The following is a 22,590-nucleotide window of genomic DNA, read 5'->3' as shown; positions in this document are numbered from 1 at the left end:
CGTAATATATGATGTTTTGCTCATCTATGACAATTATAAATTGTAACAAAATCATACTTTCATTATATTAAGTAATATATTTTCTTAATTTTTAAGATTCCTTAGGAGCATCACAATATTTGCAAATAATGACAGTTTTATTTCTTTCCTGCCAAGTTGTATGCCTTTTCTTTCTTTTTCTTGCTTTATGGCATTAAGACCTCCAATACCAAATTGAATTAAAGTGGTAAGAGCAGACATCTTTACCTTTCTCCAGTCTTGGGTGGCAAGCTTTCAGGTTTTGCTCGTAGGTGTAATATTAGCTGTAGGTGTTTTGTAGAGGTTGTTTTTCAGGTTGAGGAAGTGCCCTTCTATTCCTAGTGAGCTGACAGTTTTTATCATGAAGGGTGTTAAGTTTTGTCAAAACTTTCTCTCTGTATCTTAAGGTAATCACATGAGTTTTGAAATCTATTAATGTGCAGTGGCTCATGCCTGTAGGCCTAGCACTTTGGGAGGCTGAGGCGGGTGAATCAGCTGAGGTCAGGAGTTCGAGATCTGCCTGGCCAACATGGAGGGAAACCCCGTCTCTACTAAAAATACAAAAAACTTAGCCATGCGTGGTGGCACGTGCCTATAATCCCAGCTACTTGGGAGGCTGAGGTAGGAGAATCACTAGAACCCTGGGGTTGGAGGTTGCAGTGAGCTGAGATTGCGCCACTGCACTCCAGCCTGGCTGACAGAGCAAGACTCTGTCTCAAAAAAAAAAAGAAAGAAAGAAAAGAAAGAAAGAGGAAGGAAGGAGGGAGGGAGGGAGGAAAGGAAGGAAGGAAGGAAGGAAGGGAAGGAAATCTATTAACCTGGTAAACTACATTGGTTGATTGTCAAACATCAAACAAACATTGTATTCCTGGAATAAACCTAATTTGGTAATGAACTATTATTTTTCGACCTATTTCTGGATTTAGTTTGCTAATATTTTGTTAGGGAATGATCATGAGGAATATTGGACTGCAGTTTTCTTTCCTAGCCACATTGCAGTCTAATTTTGGTAAAAGGGTGATGGTAGCCTGATAAAATGAGTTGGGAAGTGTGCCTTCTATTTTTTGGAACAGTTAGTGTAAGATTGGTGAAACTTTTAATAAAAATATTATGTAGAATTTACCAGTAAAGCGATTTGGAGCTGAAGTTTTCTTTATAAGAAGGTTTTTAAACTATTAATTTATTATCTTTAACACTGGGCTACTGAAGTTACTCATTTTTTTCTTGAGTGAGCTTTAGTAGTTACGTCTTTCAAAGAACTTGTACCTTTCATCTAAGATACTGAATTTATTGGTATAAAAATCTCACAATATTCCCTTAACATAATTGTAAGGTTGTTAGCATGTAGTGATGTCCCCTTTTTCATCTGTGATATTGAAAAATTGTGGTTTCTCTCTTTTTGATTAATGTGGCTAGCTGTTTATTTCATTGATATTTTCAAAGAATCAACTTTTGGTTTAGTTAAATTTTTCTTTTATCTTTCTATCTTCTAGTTCATTTGTTTCTTCTCATTATTTTTTAAACTTCTTTCTTCAGATTTAATTTGCTGTTCTTTCTCTAGTTTCTTAAAATAGAGGCTTAGATAATTGATGTTAATCTTTTTTTTCTATTCTAATATCAATATTTCTTGCTAAAATTTTCCTTTAATGGTTTTAACTGTATTACACAAATTTTGGTATGTTCCGTTTATATTCACTTCAGAATATTTGCTAATTTCTCTTGTGATTTCTTCTTTGAACCACAGGTTATTAAAAGGCTGTTGTTTTATTGATTTTAAAGGATGATTTTAAAGCTATCATTATTTCATCGATTTCTAGTTTAGTGTTTTGTAGTCAGAGAATATATGTTTTATAATTTCAAACTTTAAAATAAATTTTAAGCCTGCTTCATGGCCCAGGAAATGTTATTTCTTGGCGAATGTTCCATCTGATTTGAAAATAATATATATTCTCCCATCATTGAGTAGAAAATTCTATGAATGCCAATTAGTCAATTTGTTAAGAGTGTTCTATAACCTTTTTGATGTTTTACTTATTTTACTTAATTATTACTTAATTACGAAAATATCCAATAGAATTCTGGATTTGTTTATTTTTCTTTCAGGTCTATCAGTTTCTGATCCACATAATTTAAGGCTCTAAGTGTAGTTGCATAGTCATTAATATTAGTAAGTATTTATATTGATTTGATCCCTTTATCATTATAAAATGTTCCTTCCTCTCCCTAGAATTATCCCTGCTTGGAAATGTACTTTCATATCAATATAGCGACTCCAAATTTATTTCGATTAGTGTTTATATGGTTTATCTTTTGCCAAATTTTTGCCTTTAACTTATTTGTATATTTATACTTAAAGTAGTTTTTATGTAGTTTTCTATGATTGGATCTTACTTGTTATTTGTGTTCTCTTTGAATATGTTCCTTATTTCTTCCCTCTTTTCCAGCCTTCTCTTGGCAGCACATTTTTGTTTAGTATTTTTATGATTCCACTTTGTTTCCACTCTTGGATTATTTTTTTTTTTTTTTGAGACGGAGTTTCGCTCTTGTTACCCAGGCTGGAGTGCAATGGCGCGATCTCGGCTCACCGCAACCTCCGCCTCCTGGGTTCAGGCAATTCTCCTGCCTCAGCCTCCTGAGCAGCTGGGATTACAGGCACGCGCCACCAAGCCCAGCTAGTTTTTTGTATTTTTAGTAGAGACGGGGTTTCACCATGTTGACCAGGATGGTCTCGATCTCTCGACCTTGTGATTCACCCGCCTCGGCCTCCCAAAGTGCTGGGATTACAGGCTTGAGCCACCGCGCCCGGCCCCACTCTTGGATTATTAAACCTATCAGTTTGTTTTATGTTTTTAGGGTTGTTCTAGGGTTTACAGTAAAAATATTAATCTTGTCACATTTTACCCTCAAATATCATACAACTTCCTGTATATAGCAAGAGCCTCACAAATGGCAGTGAATTCTCTCAGCTTTTGTTTCTCTGAGACTTCCTTTATTTTGTTTTCATTTCGCTGGTTATAGAAACTCAGTTGACAGTGTTTTACTTTGTTTTAAATACGTTGCTACAATGTTTCCTGGCTGGCAGAATATATGAGGAAATATATGAGGTCATTCTTATCTTTGATCCTCAGTACATACTCAAGTCTTTTTTTCTCAAGCGGCTTTTTCGACCTTTTTCTTTATCATTTGCTTTCAGCAACTTGATTCTGACATGCCTCAGGGTAGTTTTTTTTCTCTCTTTTTTGTTCATTGATTTTATTTATAGTTTTTAGTTTTCACAGAGTTTAGAAATATTTTGACTAAAGTTTCTTTCAATATTTTTTCTTCCTTTTCCATTCCTCTTCTTTTTGGAATCCAATTATATCTATGTTCATCTTTTTATATTCTCCAGGGCTCATTGCTTCTCTGGGCATTTTTTTCTGGTATTTTTTTCTTTGTACTCTCTCTGCTCCAAAAAACTTGCTTGCATTTAAGTTCACTGACTTTTTTCTTCTGCAATATCTGTAATTTACTGTTAATTTTATCTAATATATTTTTCAATGTGATTTTTGATTTGATTTGATTTATAGTTGTTTCTTTTTGTTTTTTATTTTTATTTTTTGAGAAGGAGTTTCACTTTTGTTGCCCAAGCTGGAGTGCAATGGCACAGTCGCTCGCTGCAACCTCTGCCTCCTGGGTTCAAACAATTCTTCCGCCTCGGCCTCCCAAATAGCTGAAATTACAGGTATGTGCCACCACATGCAGCTAATTTTGTATTTTTTAGTAGATACGGGGTTTCTCCATGTTGGTCAGGCTGGACTCTATCTGCTGACCTCAGGTGATCTGCCTGGCTCAGCCTCCTAAAGTGTTGGGTTTACAGGCGTGAGCCACCATGCCCAGCCTCATTTTTTTTTCATACTATCAATTTCTCTCCTAATCATGTTTGTATCTTATCTTTTTTTAACATTGATCATTTATAATAGCTATTTTAATGTTATAGTCTGTTAATTGTTTTATCTCTACCATTTATAAGTCTATTTTATTAAATAATTTTTCTCCTGGTTACATAGGTCCCATTTTGGGCTTCCTCGTATGTCTAATAATTTTGATTGGATGCTGGACATTGTAAATTTTATATTGTTAAGGCTCAATGTTGTATTCCTTTAAAAATACTGAGTATTTTCTTGCTGATAGATAGGTTATTGGCAGTTTGGCTTGAACTTTTTGAGGTTGTTTTAAAATCCACTCTTTCAGCGTGGGTCTAGAAGAGCCTTTTCTGGAACTAATTCTTTTCATCCCATTTATGAGGTATATCTGAATTGCTACTAAAGGTACTCAACTGAGTCTCTCCAGTTTGGTTGTAAGAAACACTAATAATTTGTGTGAGTTGGGGAATTGTTCATCTTACAGCTCCCCAGTAATTGTTTCTTCCTCCAGAGCTGTTCCTTTCCAGCTCCATGGGGTCTCATCATATACATTTACAGATAAATATTTTGTCAAAATGTGAGGAAACATTTAAGTGAATTTATAGAGTTCATTCTCTGTGTATATCTGTCTTCTCGGGTACTCTGTCCAACAAATTCTAGTTGCCTGAAATATAGTCTCTGTCTCCTTAATTTATGAAGATTGCCAAACTCTTTCTGTGTCACAGTTCAAGAACTATCCCAGGAAAGAAAAAACCTAGGCAGTGGCAGGGCTCACTTCTTTTATTTCCCTTGTTTCAGGAATCAAACTTCATTGCTGCTTTCGTTTAATATCTGAATATACGTATTTCCTATATTTCATCCATCTTTCTAGTTGTTTATGGTGAGAGGTTAATTGCAGACTCTCAGTGCCTCACGGCAGGAAGGAAAAATGAGCACAATATCTTAATAACTAGTAAAAACTCCTAAGAAGTTTTTAGCCAGTGCAATTGTGTATTAATCTATGTCTCACCTTCCTGGAATTTAAGCATTATGAGGAAAATAACTTCTGTACATATTCTTTTAAAGTATAAACTCACAATTGGCTTTGTATACCATGAAATATATTTAGAACTTACTTTTGCATCAAAAACATTCCACATTAAAGAATTTTATTTATAGAATCCCTTATTCTCTGGCCATTTGATTAGCTTTATTTTCTGTATTTTTAAAACAACTTTCTTTTTTTTTTTTTTTTTTTTTTGAGACGGAGTTTCGCTCTTGTTACCCAGGCTGGAGTGCAATGGCATGATCTCGGCTCACCGCAACCTCCGCCTCCTGGGTTCAGGCAATTCTCCTGCCTCAGCCTCCTGAGTAGCTGGGATCACAGGCACGCGCCACCATGCCCAGCTAATTTTTTGTATTTTTAGTAGAGACAGGGTTTCACCTTGTTGACCAGGATAGTCTCGATCTCTTGACCTCGTGATCCACCCGTCTCGGCCTCCCAAAGTGCTGGGATTACAGGCTTGAGCCACCGCGCCCGGCTAACAACTTGCTTAGAGTCTAAGGGATATGCATGTTTATTTCTCAGCTTTCCTGTCCTTTATCCTGATACTCTTCACATTGATAGTACTCAGAATTCTATCATTCTACTTCACAGTAATGTTTTCCTTGTTCTTACTAATTAGGTCCAAGTCAGTCTTTCCCTTCACTCCCTCCACAGCCCACTTTGAAGGAAAGTGATCGTCAGGGCAGAATTTGCCAGTGCTCTGTTTTTAGAAGAATGGGACATTGAGCAGACATCTGTCTGCTCATGAGAAGCTCCCCATTCTTTTTATATCTTGTCTCTACTCCAATTTTGTAATCTGCAGGAGGGAAGCATTTTTTAGGGAGTTTGTAAAACATATTCTCTTATAACATTCACCCAATTTGTCTCTCTGTTTAATTTCATTTAAATGGCTTCTGAATTCATTTTACTGATGGGTTAGACATATTTAAATAGCTTTAGTATAGAATAAAGCTCTTTCTAGATAGGAATGTGTCATCACTGAAGACATAGTTGAATAATGATTACCTGTTATTTCCCTCTAGACCCTTGCCCTTTATCATATTACATAGCAAGAGTAAGGGAGCAAAATGCAGGCAACACTGCCAACAGCCATCACCCCCTTCATTAGGAGGAAAAAAATCTCAGGCTCTAAGAAATATATATTTTTAAGTGAAAATGAAGGAAAACAGGAGTGGAAGCAGTTGTTTGGGGGCATCTGGTAAATATAAACAAGGCCCATGCTTCTATTGCTGATTAGAATTTTGTGAATCTTAATGATTTGAAAACTGCGTTAAAATTTTCCATGACCATAATTTTATATCAGACACATATTGACTCCTTCTGGGAAGGTATAAAAGGAATGTGTGCATCTCCATTAAAAAGTATCTGGTTGTGTGTGTACTAAATATCAAATGTGAAAGGACCAGATGCTGGGAGGCCAGTTGAAAGATTAGTGTACAGAAAGCAGTCAGAGTAGAAAACTAAAGTGAGTACAAAAAATAGTTTTTTGAAAAAAGCACCAAAGTCCAGCAATGTTTACACCTCTTGACACACATAATCAATACTGATATATAAGCATCCTAGGTGCTAACTTGGATATTTTAAAAGCTAAACAGGGCCTTTAGTCTGTCTTTAGATTTTTTTGCTCAAACTCAGAAATATGTTCAATGTATGAAAAGCTCTCCATGTGTTTGAGCAAGGTAGTGAAATTAGTAGGTTTCACCACTCCCATATCGTGAAGGGAAAGTTCATGATTGCTTTTAATTACTGGGTGTGAGGTTTTCTTCTTAGATAAAATATCATTTTTTCCCTAATGTTTAATGAACTGAAATTCATTTTTCCCTCTTCGAGGAACATAAACATTATTTTCATGATACTGTAAGACAGATCTGAGATTATTATTTGATATTCTGTAACTCAGTGGCCTATTCAAATGGTTTGGTAGCATTTCTCAGATCATTATGCATATGTAACACACACACACATGCACACGCGCACACACACACACAAAGAGAGAGAGAGAGAGAACACAGTGGCTTATTAGAGACTAGATGAACTATATACTTGAAATAAGAATGAATTTTTAAAATATCATCCTATGTCATACTAGTGTTCAAAAAGTATTGACATATTATCTGGGAAATGCTTAGGATAAATGATACATTTTAAAAGTAGGATCCTAAATTGTATTCCTCAATATGATTAAAACTATGTAAACTAAACTCAAAAGCATGTGGAATATTAGATGAGATTTCTGGTTAAACATTATAAACTGAATGCGAGCATTTTTCTGCTGCCTCCTAAAACCAGAGTAAAATAACAATAAAATAATTGTTTAAAAACAAACAATAAATGAACAGGTCAAAGAAAATGTGGTTAGAGATGCAAGAAGATGAGAGACTTTATTTAAAATTTAGATTCTGGAAAGCGGATACACAAGTGGTAACACAAGATCACCCCTGTTCTATTTTCTTTTACTTACCTCCAAGAACACAGCCTGTCAGATCATATGATTTTTTAAGACTGAAGGCTGAATTCCTTTCTATTCTGGCTTATGAAAAAAGGCCTAAGATACTAACAAGTGGAGATTCCCTCACAGAACAGACAGGCTGTCTTCTAGGAAAGCCTACCACCCACTTTCACAAAGAGCTTGTAGTCAGCTTTTGAGACCTTTGCATATTAACATGTTTGGAAAGCCAAGAATCAACAGCCATTTGACAACAATCCCTACAATTAAGCATAGAGACCAGATCAAATGGGAATAAAAAGAAACACCAGAAATAGTCAATCCAAAACCAGAAGAAGACCCCAAATCATTAACATCCTCAGAGATATGAAAAAAGTTATTACATTCAAAAGTGGGTCAGGTTGCTGTACTGAATTTAAAGATACAGTAGCTGATATGTAAAAGCCACTAGAATGGCTGGAGAATAAGCGATGATATCTTCTAGAAATTAGAACAGAAAGACAATGAGATGGAAATGAAGAGAAAAGACAAGAAAATTAAAAGATCAGACAGGATATTCCACATCTAACAGACATTCTAGAAAGAGAGAACAGAGAAAGAGCAGAAAATTATTAAGGAATTATACAGCCACGAGTGTATCTATGCAACAATCTTGCATGTTCTTCACATGTACCCCCAAACCGAAAATGCAATAAAAAAGAAAAAAAGGAATTATACAAACAGGAATTTCCAGAACAGAAAGAAAGAAATTCAGAGTGAAAAGGCAAACTGGGTGCCCAGAATAATAGATGAAAAATGTGTTCCACACCAAAAGATATCATCACAAAGTTTTCGATTATTAGGAGTAGAACTACAATTCTAAAAGTTTTCAGAGAGAAAAACCCGGCCCACACATACAAATGGAAATTAGATGGCAGTTAGCAAACAGTAAGACTATGACTTCAAAATTCTAAGAGAAAGTGACTTTTCAAACTAGAGAAAGGAGACCAGAGAGTCTAGATTGGAGGTGAAGGACAAAGGGCTTCAGGAAGGGTGACTCCAAAAAAACAACAAAATAAGGAAAATAAAAGAGTAAAGGAGAAGCAACTAGAATTTTTCTTATGTAATTAATTAAATTCAGATATGCTTCTTTCAGATATTTAAGAAAAAATTTTAATAACATAAAACATGAAGCAAGCAGAAAAAGAAAAATTTATATTGTGTAATACAAAAAGTTGTACAATGAAGAAAATGTAATCGAAGTTAATTTCATGGCTTAGTTGTGAATATTATTTGCACAGTTATAATAATATACATATAGAATATACTTATTGAGTCGTGATATAATACTGTTGGGGTAATTGAAGGGGGAGAAGTGCATATTTGGGAGTCAAGAAGTAGGAAGGAAACAGAGGTGTGAACTTTCATCTTCCATAGGAGAAAGTCAACAGTTAATATCTAGGCTTTCTTTTAAAATAGAAGACAAAAAGTTAAATTTAGAATAATTGCACTTGGGGAATAAAAATTGGGAAGTAGGAGTGTGGGGACTAGACGGAGGTTTTTATAGACATCATAGAGGTGTTATTTTTATTTAAAAAGTAAAAAGTCTTTTAATAAAAAATAAAAATAAAATTCTGGATCAATTCAGTGTCTTCATATCATGTAAAAAACAATGATTTTTCTTTTCTTTCTACTGCAAAGTTTCTGTAATTTACATGAATACATTTTTAAGAGGAAAAACAACATACTTCAACCTTTTAAGCAACTGTATTTTACTTATCTGGGCAAAAAGCATATTTTTAAACCATTGACCAAAAAAACAATTTTAAAGTATTAATAATAGGACATATCTGCATGCTAATGAATATAAAAACATAAGATATAGAAGGTGGCAACTCCTATATTTAAACCACTGAAACAATGTAAATATGGAAAGGTACTACTAGCCAAGCACAGTGCTTTTACATCTTAGCTTGGACCTACAGAAAAACTTCCAAAAGTTCTTTCAACTTTCCAAACACCATTAAGGAACGTAAGGGCAATCTGGCTGTGACATCTGTCACCTCATCGACTGGCAGGGTTGATTCAGCTGATCTGGCTAGCTAGGTGGGTATCCCCTTTCTACCTCACTGCTCCATGTGCATACCAACCAAAGCCCTGGAACAGATCAGATCCTTCCTCCACAGAGAAGTATCGTTCTTCTGTCAAGGGTATATGAGTGCTATACTCCCTTGCTAGAACCTCCAAACAAACTCTTAAAACATCATTAAGATTAAGAATATTTATTTATTTACTTATTTTTGAGGTGGGGTCTCACTATGTCACCCAGGCTGGAGGGCAGTGGCGTGATCTTGACTCACTGCAACCTCTGCATCCTTCAAGCAATTCTCCTGCCTCAGCCTCCCAAGTAGGTGGGATTATAGGCATGCACCATGATGCTGGGTAATTGCTTGTTTGTATTTTTAATAGAGATGGGGTTTCACCATGTTGGTCAACCTCTCAAACTCCTCACCTCAAGTGATCTGCCCGCCTCAGCCTCCCAAAGTGCTGGGATTACAGGCGTGAGCCACCATGCCTGGCTTAGATTAAGACAATTTAAAGGGTAAATAATCAAAGCTTAACCAGCTTTGAGATCATTCATATCTACCTCCACTATCTTTTATCGATGCATAAACTCAGTTTTGTTTAGTCATATTCTGTGTATACCAGTATAATCTGGTTGTGGTTTTTCCCTAGAAGAGGTTTTGCTAGTTGTGGAATTGGTATGAGGTGTAAAGGTCCAGGAAGGGCAGGTGGCAAAAATGCTCTGGTTCCCTGAGGCTTCCATTTCCTCATCTATAAAACAAATCCAGTAACTCCCTTAAAGGCATAATTGAAATAATACATTTAAATCACCTACTACAGTATATGACTTAGAGTAAGCATGTAGTATTTTTCCTTCCCTTATCACACTTCTATATTTTTAAAAGCATTGAGAATCATCCTTTGCATATGATGGATAGTGACCAGATATCTGTGATATAAAAATGTCATACTATTGAAGCATGTTATTAATCTGATCTTTAGTTTTCTTTTATCCAGGCTAAGAAATTTCAGACGCTTATAAAAAAATTTATAAAGGACTTACTATTTGGGGATATATTTAGCTCTGGATTATTTCCTCCTCCAGGTTTTCTGCTCTTTGTGCTCATGATGCCTCTTAATGGGAAGAGACTGCTCTTTACCACAGTCTGAAAATGCCAGTATTGTTTCCCAGCATGCCTTGCTGTCAGAGAATGGGCAAGTAACCAACCCTGGCCAATGAGAACTAAGAGCAATGTGCTAGGAAAGCTTCTAGGAAAGATTTTCTTCTTCAATAATGTAGAAACCCTCCCCTTCTTGCTTTTTTCCCTGACAAAAGCATGAGGCTTGGAACTACAACCGCCATTTTGAGGCCATAAGGAGAGGCCGAAAGAATATCAGAGAAGCTGAAGCTAGTGCTGCCTACCTACACATACTGGTTATGTGAGAATAAACCTCTATGATTTAAGGCATTTTAGTCAGATGTTCTGTACCTTGAAGCCATACCACCTTTTCAGTATATCCATGATAAGCTCATAGTGTACAGCCTTGTAATGAACATAGTAATCTAATAATCAATGTTAGTAAAATGGCCAGATTAATGCCCACTTTTCTATTTTGTTTTTATTTACCAGCTAATCAAAAAATTTTCCTTCTGGTTAAGCTAAATCATCATATTACCCATTCTCTACATTGAGGTGGGTGACACTGGTTGCCTTCCAAATTTGAGACACCTTTGTCTGATTTAAAATGGAACCCTATTATTGTTCAAAAAAAGAAAAAGAAAAAAAAGTCGTACAATTCAGAAAGGTATACAAACAAAGAAGCAAAATTCCTTCTTAGCTGTACTTCTTAGAGAAAACAATAGCTAACATTTTGCTGTGTTTCCTTCCGGAGTCTTCGTTATCTGCATTGGCTTTAGTTATTGTTGCTACTTACTTATGTTATGGTAGGATCACATTACTCCAGAGAAAACATGGACATTTCCAGGTGGCTGTTGGAATCCTGAAGTTCTTCCTGACATAGTCAGAGGAGCTGCTTAGCTAGCATACCTGGAAGACCTGCCCTGGTGATCTGACATGGAGTCTGTCCAGACCACTTTGGAGACGTAATCAGGCTTATACTTGATGCACTGGTCTTTTTTCTTTCCTCACATTTTTCAAATCTATTCTTCATACTGAAGGGAGTACGTGTTCACCAGGGTCTGGAAGTTCCCACAGAAAAGGACATTTATTTATTTATTTATTTATTTGGAGACAGAGTCTCGTTCTGTCCCCCAAGCTGGAGTGCAGTGGCGTGATCTCGGCTCATTGTAACCTCCGAAGTGATTCTCCTGCCTCAGCCTCCCATAGTAGCTGGGATTACAAGCACCTGCCAACATGCCCAGCTAATTTTTCTGTATTTGTAGTAGAGACAGCGTTTAGCCATGTTAGCCAGGCTGGTGTTGAACTCCTGACCTCGGATGATCCACCCACTCTGGCCTCCCAAAGTGCTGGGATTACCGGCGTGAGCCGCCATGCCTGGCCAGAAAAGGACATTTACTAACTCATTGTCTTCACAGTTTGGATTCTACAAGGAAAAGAAAGTGGCTTTCTAAGACACATTGAGTGCAGCCAGTAAACCAAGAAGGGTGTCAGGTTAGGGAGAGACAGGCCAGGACTGTGGGGAAAGAGCAAGGAGAGGGAGGCTGCCTAGGAGACAACACTGAGAGAAGTTAAGGGACCTGTGGCCTGGGATAAATACATGGCTTTCAACCACTGGGACCAAATCAATCAGCTGATTCCCCATCATCTTAACTGGTTGTACTTTCAGATCGTACACTGATGAGTATGATATTCTCAAACTTCCTTTAATTTATTTTGTTTAAAAACTTAGACACAGAAGGCTGGTGGCAGTGGATATTGATGCTGGGTCAGGGAGAAGAGAACAGAGAAGCAATGTGGAGTTGGAGGTTGGGATGGGGCACCAAAGCCCCTCACCTCCTTCTTACAAGCAGAAGGGGTCTACTGTGGATCAGGAGGGAGGAGAAGCTGCCTGTCTTTCCCACCTACCTGCTCTTTTATTTATTTTTTATTTATTTATTTTTTGAGACAGAGTCTCACTCTGTCACCCAGGCTGTCTCAGCCTCCCAAGTAGCTGGGACTACAGCCATGCACCACAATGCCCGGCTAATTTTTTTTTTTTTTTTTTTAGTAGAGATGGGAATTCACTCTGTTGGTCAGGCTGGTCTCAAACTCCTGACCTAAAATGATCCACTTGCCTCCATCTTCCAAAGTGCTCGGATTACGGGAGTGAGCCACCACACCCGGCCTATCTTTTTTGCCTTGGTCTCTGCATGGTGAGTCGCAGGGCCCAGGGAGAACTCAGTATCCCTCAGTGAAGAAAGAATGGCATCCCCCAGACCTGGACCTCCAGAACACTGGGGTATTAGTGTCCCAGGGCTGCTGGAACAAAGTTCCAAAACCTAGGTGGCTGAAAACAACACAAATATATTATCTCACAGTTCTGAAGGCTAGAAGTCTGAATTCAAGGTGGCTGCAAGGCTGTGTTCTTTCTGATGTCTCTAGGGAAGAAAACTTCCTTGCTTCTCTTGGCTTCTGCTGTTTGCCATCAATTCTTGGTCTTCCTTAGCTTGTAGATAAATCACTCCACTCTTTGCCTCCATCTCCCTGTGTGTCCTTGTGTAGTCTTCACATGACCATGTTTGTATAAAGGCCCACCTACCCCAATACAATCTCATCTTAACTAGTTAGATCTGCAACAACCCTATTTCCAAATAAGGTCACATTCTGTGGTCCTGGGGATTCGGACTTAGGCACATCTCTTTTGTGGGGACACAAGGCATCCTATACTAAGTAGCAAGAAAGAAATTCTGCTTTTGAGTTTTAGAGATTTCTGTTTTTCATGAAATATAGTTTTGCAAAATTTTCATTAAATTCCTTGACAATACATATACTTGTGATGGGCCCTAGAAATGCTGTTATGGTGGGATGGAATTCTGACTCTGAAGGATTTTTAAGGAAGAGTCTTGCTGCCCTCAGCACTGACACACTGCTTAGAAAGGTAGAAGTGGAACTAGAGAATGCCAGAAAGGGGGAAGATAACTGTCAGGAGCAAAACCAGGGCAGAAACATGGAGGCAAGGAAAGAAGTAGAGCCAGGGATTGAAATTTGGACCAGGGCTGGGTGCAGTGGCTCACTCCTGTACTCCTAGCACTTTGAGGGGGCCAAAGTGGGGGGATCACTTGAGGACAGGAGGTCGAGACCAGTCTGACCAACATGGCAAAGATCCATCTCTACTAAAAACACAAAAATTACCTGGGCATATTGGTGGGTGCCTGTATTCCCAGCTACTCAGGAGGCTGAGGCAGGAAAATTGCTTGAACCAGGGAGGTGGAGTTTGCAATGAGCTGAGATTGTGCCACTGCACTCCAGCCTGGGTGACAGAATGAGTCTCTGTCTAAAAAAAAAAAAAAAAAGAAATTTGGACCAGGAAGGCCACTAAGCACAGAGACAGCTGGGTTCCCTCTCTCCCAACCTGCACATGGTTTGTACTCCCTTCTCATCATGTCTGCCTTTTTTCTCTCTTGCCCTAGACACTGTTTCTCTGTGCCACATGCACACAGCTTACAGCTTCCTCTTCATCACATCATGTTCAACAGCACACTGTCACTTGGGGCTACCTAGCCTCATTGTTTCCAAGCTGGCTTTTCTGAGAGAGCCCGATTGGACTGGAGGCACGGGAAGCATCATTGAGTACACAGGACTGCTCTTCATGGATGGCTTGAGCTAACTACTGTGAGAATGAAGATGCTGAACATTTTATAGAGATCCTTACAAGACAAATATTACAGGACTTGCTAATATATTTGTGTCAAGGGTGAAAGAAACCAAAGGTAATTTCCAAATATTAGTGTCTGCAAGCAGTAGATGGTATATGAGGAGATACTAGGCTATGTCCTAGTAACAAATGACACTTGGCATGGACTGAATTGTGATTCCCCACCCAGAGCCCAAATTCACATGTTGAAGTCCTAACTTCCAGCTTCCTAGGAACACAGTAGAAGAGTGTGGGAAGGTGGAGCTTAGTGGAAATCAGATAAAAAAGATAAAGTGTGGGACCCAAGATGGCCAAAGAGACACACCTCTGGAGTGCAGTTCCCAGCGAGAACAACACAGAGGATGAGTGAACACCACATTTCCAGACAAGTAATTACTGCTCACAGACCAGGAGATTCCCAGGCTGAAAAGTGACATGAGTTTCCAGCACGACTATTTCAGCTAGCACAGCAGGTCTCCACACATAAACTCACACATATCTGGGTGGCCATTTCAACTGGTGCCTGGAATGCCTAGGAGACAGAGCTGCCCATTCAACTGAAAAAAAGGCAGCTGAAACAGGGAACCAGGTGATCTGGCTTACCAGGTCCCACCCCTACAAAGACCAGCAATCTGAAACGCTCTGCACTGAGAGTTTCAGAGCAAGCGCAGCTGAACCTAGGATGGTCCAGCTCTGTTGGAGGAAGGGCATCTGCCATTACCAAGCCAGTCCGCCACTACCAAGGCAGTCCACCATTACAGAGGCAGTCCACCATTACTGAGGCAGACTGCCATTACCAAGGCAGTTCTAATTGTATCTCTACAAACAAAACCACAAGGAAGTTCACACGGCACTTAGGCAGAGCCCATGGCAGTTCAGCAATGCCTCTACTGGCAGACCGTGACTATGCTACCTCCTTGCTGGGCAGGGCAGCTCTGAAAAAAGGCAGCAGCATGTCAGGAACTTATAAACAAAGCCCCACCTTCCCAGGACAGAGCACCTGGGAAAAAAGGAAGTTACGAGTTCTGCTGCAGCAGACTTAAATGTACCTGCCCAGCAGCTCTGTTCAGAAAAATGGAGCTCCCAGCACAGCACGTGAGCTCCTATAAGGGACAGACTGTCTCCTCACGCAGCTCCCTGACCCCCATATATCCAAAGAGCCACCTCATAAAGGAGAGCTCAGGCTGACATCTGGAAGGTATCCCTCAGGGACAAAGATAACAGAAGAAGAAACTGGCAGCAACCCTTACTGTTCTGCAGCTGCCGCAGGTGATCCCCAGGCAGGCAGAGTCTGGAGTGGACCTCCAGCAGTCCTACAGCAGAGAGGCCTGACTGTTAGAAGGAAAACTAAAAAGCAGAAATAAATAACTTCATCATCAACAAAAAGGACATCCACTTTGAGATGCCATCTGAAAGTCACCAACTACAAAGACCACAGGTAAATAAATCCACAAGATGGGAAGAAACCAGTACAAAAAGGATGAAAACACCCAAAACCAGAATACGTCTCCTCTTCCAAGAGATCACAACTCATCACCAGCAAAGGAACAAAGCTGGATGGAGAATGAGTCTGATGAATTGACAGAAACAGGCTTCAGAAGGTGGGTAATAGCAAACTTCTCTGAGCTAAAAAAAACATATTTTAACCCAATGCAAAGAAACTAAGAACCTTGAAAAAAGGTTTGACGAAATGCTAACAAGAATAAACAGCTTAGAGAAGAATATAAATGACTTAATGGAGCTGAAAAACACAACATGAGAACTTTGCAAAACATATACAAGTTTCAATAGCTGAATCAAACAAGCAGAAGAAGGATATCAGAGATTGAAGACCAACTCAATGAAATAAAATGAGAAGGCAAGATTAGAGAAAAAAGAGTGAAAGGAAATGAAGAGCCTCAAAGAAATATGGGATTATGTGAAAAGACCTAATCTACGTTTGATAGGTGTACTTGAATGTGACGGAGAGAATGAATCCAATCTGGAAAATACTCTTCAGGATATTATTCGGGAGAACTTCCCAACCTAGCAAGGCAGGCCAATAGTCATGTCCAGGAAAAACAGAGAACACCACAAAGATATTCCTCAAGAAGAGCAACCCCAAGGCACATAATTGTCAGATTCACCAGGGTTGAAATGAAGGAAAAAATGCTAAGGGCAGCCAGAGAGAAGGGACGGATTACCCACAAACAGAAGCCCATCAGACTCACAGCAGATCTCCTGGCAGAAACCCTACAAGCCAGAGAGAGTGGGGGCCAATATTCAACATCCTTAAAGAAAAAGAATTTTCAACCTAGAATTTCATATCCAGCCAAACTAAGCTTCGTAAGAGAAGGAGAAATAAAATCCTTTATGAACAAGCAATTGCTCAGAGATGTCAGCACCACCAGGCCTGCCTTATAAGAGCTCCTGAAAGAAGTGCTAAACAGAAAGGAACAACCATTACCAGTCACTCCAAAAACGTACCAAATGGTAAAAAGCATTAACATAAGGAAGAAACTGCATCAACTAATAGACAAAACAACCAGCTAGCATCAAAATGAAAGGATCAAATTCACATATAACAGTATTAACCTTAAATGTAAATGGGCTAAATGCCCCAATCAAAAAAACACAGACTGGCAAACTGGATAAAAAGTCAAAACCCATCAGTGTGCTGTATCCAGGAAACCCATCTCACATACAAGGACACACATAGGCTCAAAATAAAGGCATAGGGCAAGCAAATGGAGAGGAAAAAAAAAAAAAAAAGCAGGAGTTGCAATGCTAGTCTCTGATAAAATAGATTTTAAACAAACAAAGATCAAAAGAGACAAGGGAGTTACATAACGGTAAAAGGATCAATGCAAGAAGAGCTAACAATCCTAAATATATACACACCCAATACAGGAGCACCCAGATACATAAAGCAAGTTTTTAATGACCTACAAAGAGACTTAGACTCTCACACAATAATAGGGGGAGACTTTAGCACTCCACTGTCAATATTAGACAAGACAGAAAATTAACAAGGATATCCAGGACTTGAACTCAGATCTGGACCAAGCAAGGCTAACAGACATTTACAGAACTCTCGACCCCAAATCCATAGAATATACATTCTTCTCAGTACCACATCACACCTACTATAAAACTGACCACATAATTGGAAGTAAACGGCTCCTGAGCAAATGCAGATGAACAGAAATCATAACAGTCTCTCAGATCACAGTGCAATCAAATTAGAACTCAGGATTAAGAAACTAACTCAGAACCACATAACTTGATGGAAACTGAACTGGATCTTGAATGTTGACTGGATAAACAATGAAACGAAGGCAGAAATAAAGATGTTCCTCAAAACCAATGAGAATGAAGATACAACATACCAGAATCTCTGGGACACATTTAAAGCAGTGTCTAGAGGAAAATTTATAGCAACAAATGCCCACATGAGGAGCAAAGAAAAATCTAAACTTGACACCCTATTGTCAAAATTGAAAGAGCTAGAGGAACAAGATAAAAAAAAAAAAACCTCAAAAGCTAGCATAAGACAAGAAATAACTAAGATCAGAGCAGAACTGAAGGATATAGATACATAAAAAACTCTTCAAAAAATCAATAAACCCAGGCGCTGGTTTTTTGAAAAAATTAACAAAGTAGACAGACCACTAGCCAGATTAATAAAAAAGAAAAGAGAGAAGAATAAAATAGATGCAATAAAAAACAATAAAGAGGATATCACGACAGATTCCACAGAAATACAAACTACCATCAGAGATTACTACAAACAACACTACAAACAACACTATGCACATAACCCTGGAAGAAATGGATAAATTACTGGACACTTGCACCCTCCCAAGCCTAAATCAGGAAGAAGTTGAAACCCTGAATAGACCAATAACAAGGGCTGGAGTTGAGGCAGCAATTAATAGACTACCAACCATAAAAAGCCCAGGTCCAGATGGGTTCACAGCCAAATTCTACCAGACATAAAAGAGGAGCTGGTACTACTTCTTCTGAAACTATTCCAAACAATCCAAAAAGAGGGCATCCCCCCCAAATCATTTAATGGGACCAACATCATCCTGATAGCAAAACCCAGCAGAGACTCAACAAAAAAAGAAAACTTCAGGCCAATATCCATGAAGAACACAGATGCAAAAATCTTCAATAAAATACTGGCAAACAGATTGCAACAGCACATCAAAAAGCTTATCCATCATGATCAAGTAGGCTTCATCCTGGGGATGCAAGGCTGGTTCAACATATGCAAATCTATAAATGTAATCCATCACATAAACAGAACCAAAGACGAAAACCACATTATTATCTGAATAGATGCAGAGAAGGCCTCTGACAAAATTCAACAGCCCTTTATGCTAAAAACTCTCAATAAATTAGGTATCGATGGAACGTATCTCAAAATAATAAACGTGATTTATGACAAACCCACAACCAATATCATACTGAATGGACAAAAAGTGGAAGCATTCCCTTTGAAATCTGGCACTAGAAAAGGATGCCCTCTCTCACCACTCCTATTCAATATAGTATTGGAAGTCCTAGCCAAAGAAATCAGGCAAGAAAAATTAATAAAGGGTGTTCAATTAGGAAAGGAGAAGTCAAAATGTCTCTATTTACAGAAGACATGACTGTATATTTAGAAGACCCCATTGTCTCAGCCCAAAATCTCCTTAAACTGATAAGCAACTTCAGCAAAGTCTCAGGATACAAAAATCAATGTGCAGAAATCACAAGCATTCCTATACACCAATAACAGACCAAAAGAGAACCAAATAAAGAATGAACTCCAATTCACAATTGCTACAAAGAGAATAAAATACCTAGGAATATAACTAATAAAGAATGTAAAGGACCTCTTCAAGGAAAACTACAAACCACTGCTCAGGGAAATAAGAGAGGACACAAACAGATAGAAAAACATTCCATGCTCATGGTTAGGAAGAATCAATATTGTGAAAATGGTCATACTGCTCAAAGTAATTTATAGATTCAAAACTATCCCCATCAAGCTACCTATGACCCTCTTCACAGAACTGGAAAAAACCACCTTAAACTTCATATGGAACCAAAAGAGAGCCCGCATAGCCAAGACAATTCTAAGCAAAAAGAACAAAGCTGGAGGCATCATGCTACCTGACTTCAAACTATACTACAAGGCTACAGTAATCAAAACAGAATGGTACTGGTACCAAAACAGAGAAACAGACCAATGGAACAGAACAGAGGCCTCGGAGGCAACGCCCCACATCCACAACCATCTGATCTTTCACAAACCTGACAAAAACAAGCAATGGGGAAAGGATTCCCTGTTTAATACATCGTGTTGGGGAAACTGGCTAACCATGTGCAGAAGGCAAAAACTAGACCCCTTTCTGACACTTTACACTAAAATTAACTCCAGTTGGATTAAAGACTTAAACATAAGACCTAACACCATAAAAACCCTAGAAGAAAATCTAGGCAAAACCATTCAGGACATAGGCATAGGCAAGGACTTCATGACTAAAACACCAAAACCATTGGCAACAAAAGCCAAAATAGACAAATGGGATCTAATTAAACTCAGAGCTTCTGTACAGCAAAAGAAACAATCATTAGAGTGAGCCAGAAACCAACAAAACGGGGAAAATTTTTGCAATCTACCCATCTGACAAAAGGGTAATATCCAGAAGCTACAAAGAACTAAAACATATTTACAAGAAAAAAACAAACCCATTCAAAAGTGGGTGAAGGATATGAACAGACACTTTTCAAAATAAGACATATATGAGGCCAACAAACATATGAAAAAATGCTCATCATCACTGGTCATTAGAGAAATGCAAATCAAAACCACATTAAGATACCATTTCATGCCAGTTAGAATGATGATCATTAAAAAATCTGGAGATAACAGATGCTGGAGAAAGAGGAACATTTTTACACTGTTGGTGGGAGTGCAAATTAGTTCAACCATTGTAGAAGACAGTGTGGTGATTCCTCAAGGACCTAGAAATAGAAATTCCATTTGACCCAGCAATCCCATTACTGGGTATATATCCAAAGGATTATAAATTGTTCTATTACAAAGACACATGCACACGTATGTTCATTGCGGCACTGTTTACAATAGCAAAGACCTGGAACCAATCCAAATGCCCATCGATGATAGACTAGACAAGGAAAATGTGGCACATATACACCATGGAATACTATGCAGCCATCAAAAATGATGAGTTTGTGTCCTTTGTAGAGACATGGATGAACCTGGAAACCATCATTCTCAGCAAACTGAAACAAGAGCAGAAAAACAAACAACACATGTTCTTACTCATAGGCAAGTGTTGAATGATGAGAACACATGGACACAGGGAGGGGAGTATCACACACTGGGGTCTGTTGTGGGGGAATAGGGGAGGGACAGCAGGGGGTAGGGAGGTTGGGGAGGGATAACAGGGAAAAATATCAGATACAGGTGATGGAGGAATGGAGGCAGCAAACCACATTGGCATGTATATACCTATGCAACAATCCTGCATGTTTTGCACATGTACTCCAGAACCTAAAGTACAATAAAATATAAATATATATTAAAAAAGATAAAGTGCAAAGAAATATAGGGGAAAGTCCTTAAGGGATTCTGTCACATTGGACTGAGAAGTCCTGTGATGAAGATTTTATGAGACATATTTATCTACATAATAGCTCCTCTTCCTTTTTTTTCTATTAACATCAGAGTTCTAAAGAATGTACTTTGGGAAACATTGATGTTGACAAAGTAAAGACTGTACATTAAACAAAGTCCACTGTAACATCTTCCATCTATACTTAAAACCACAGAATTTTGAGGACTGCTTGAGAGCAAGCAAATAATCTGATGTAGGGGTTTTCCAACTTTATTTCATACCAAATGTCACATAGGACCCTAATATAAAAAACAAAAGGCCAAACACGGTGGCTCATGCCTGTAATCCCAGCACTTTGGGAGGCCGAGGCAGGTGGATCACTTGAAGTCTGGAGCTCAAGACCAGACTGGCCAACATTGTGAAACTCCATCTCTACTAAAAATACAAAAATTAGCCAGGTATTGTGGTGGGTGAGGCAAGAGAGTCACTGGAAGCTGGGAGGTAGAGATTTCAGTGAGCCAAGATTGAACCACTGCACTTCAGCCTCGGTAACAGAATGAGACTCAGTCTCAAAAATAATAATAATAATAAAAAAAGACAAGCAGAGCTGTTCTGGTTTCAACAGGCCTGAGATTACTGCCCCATCTTCGTTAGTTCTCTGTACTATCCCTCCCAAAATCACCCTCAAGAAGCCTATGAATTAGAGAAACATTGCCTAAAAAGTCACATTCTAAGATAAGCTCCTTGTTCTTGGATGGGAACACAACAGCATAGAGAGTTAGACAATTAATGGTACAGCTGACTCTACAGTACAGGTCTCCAGCCCCAGCAAGCAGAGGGTATTTTCTATTGTATTATGCAGCCTGTGTCTTTGTCGTTCCCCTGCTTGTGTATCACCCTGTGATTGCTGTGTTTCTCTGTTGATTCCAAATATCACAGCATCAGTGAACATAATGAATTCTGTTCTTCTTAAGAATCTCCCTGGGAATAAGTGTTTCCCAGGGAAGCATTTAGCCATTACTGGTGCACTAAATAATCATATCCTAAATGGCATGAACAAGTTAATGATTCTACCCAAATGTCAAATATACTAAAAGTAAGTGACTTGGCTACATGGCAGATTCTGCCTCACAGATTAACACCCTTTTTAAACGGCTGGTTTATAGCAGCTTCAGAATAACATAAAAATGATTTTGAGCACAAAATTCTCAGCAGAATCAGCTTTTGAATATTTGTATATGAACAGGCACAGGCAGCACACTTTTGCCCACTGACTGCTGAAAGATTTCAGAAGCATTTATACAAATATCAAAGAAGCACTAACGACACGCAAGCCTGTGCATGTTGCTTGGCTCATCTACTTTATCAATGTGCCCTTGGGAAAGGTATTACTATAAAAGCCAAAATTTGTATATTAGGTTTCATAAATAATAGAAAACAAGTAAATGGAATAGCAGTGCCGATAGCCAAAAAGTGCATTGCTCATAGCTGCTTGAAAGCTCCCATACTGTAATGCAGGAATTATCTTAGTAAATGGACTCACTTAATAGCAACCAATGTTTTCCTTTTACACACATTTACAGGGGTTTGTTTGCTTACTTACAAGAAGGAGGGTCATTTCATTTTTAAAAAATTCTGTGTTTATTGTTTTGTACCAGGATTTTTTAATTTAAAAAAATCAGAAACAGATCTATAAATATGAAGTTA

This window comes from Saimiri boliviensis, chromosome 2 (assembly GCF_048565385.1).
Source record: "Saimiri boliviensis isolate mSaiBol1 chromosome 2, mSaiBol1.pri, whole genome shotgun sequence".
In the NCBI taxonomy this organism is placed as follows: Eukaryota; Metazoa; Chordata; class Mammalia; order Primates; family Cebidae; genus Saimiri; species Saimiri boliviensis.
Note: the sequence above shows the minus strand (reverse complement) of the source record.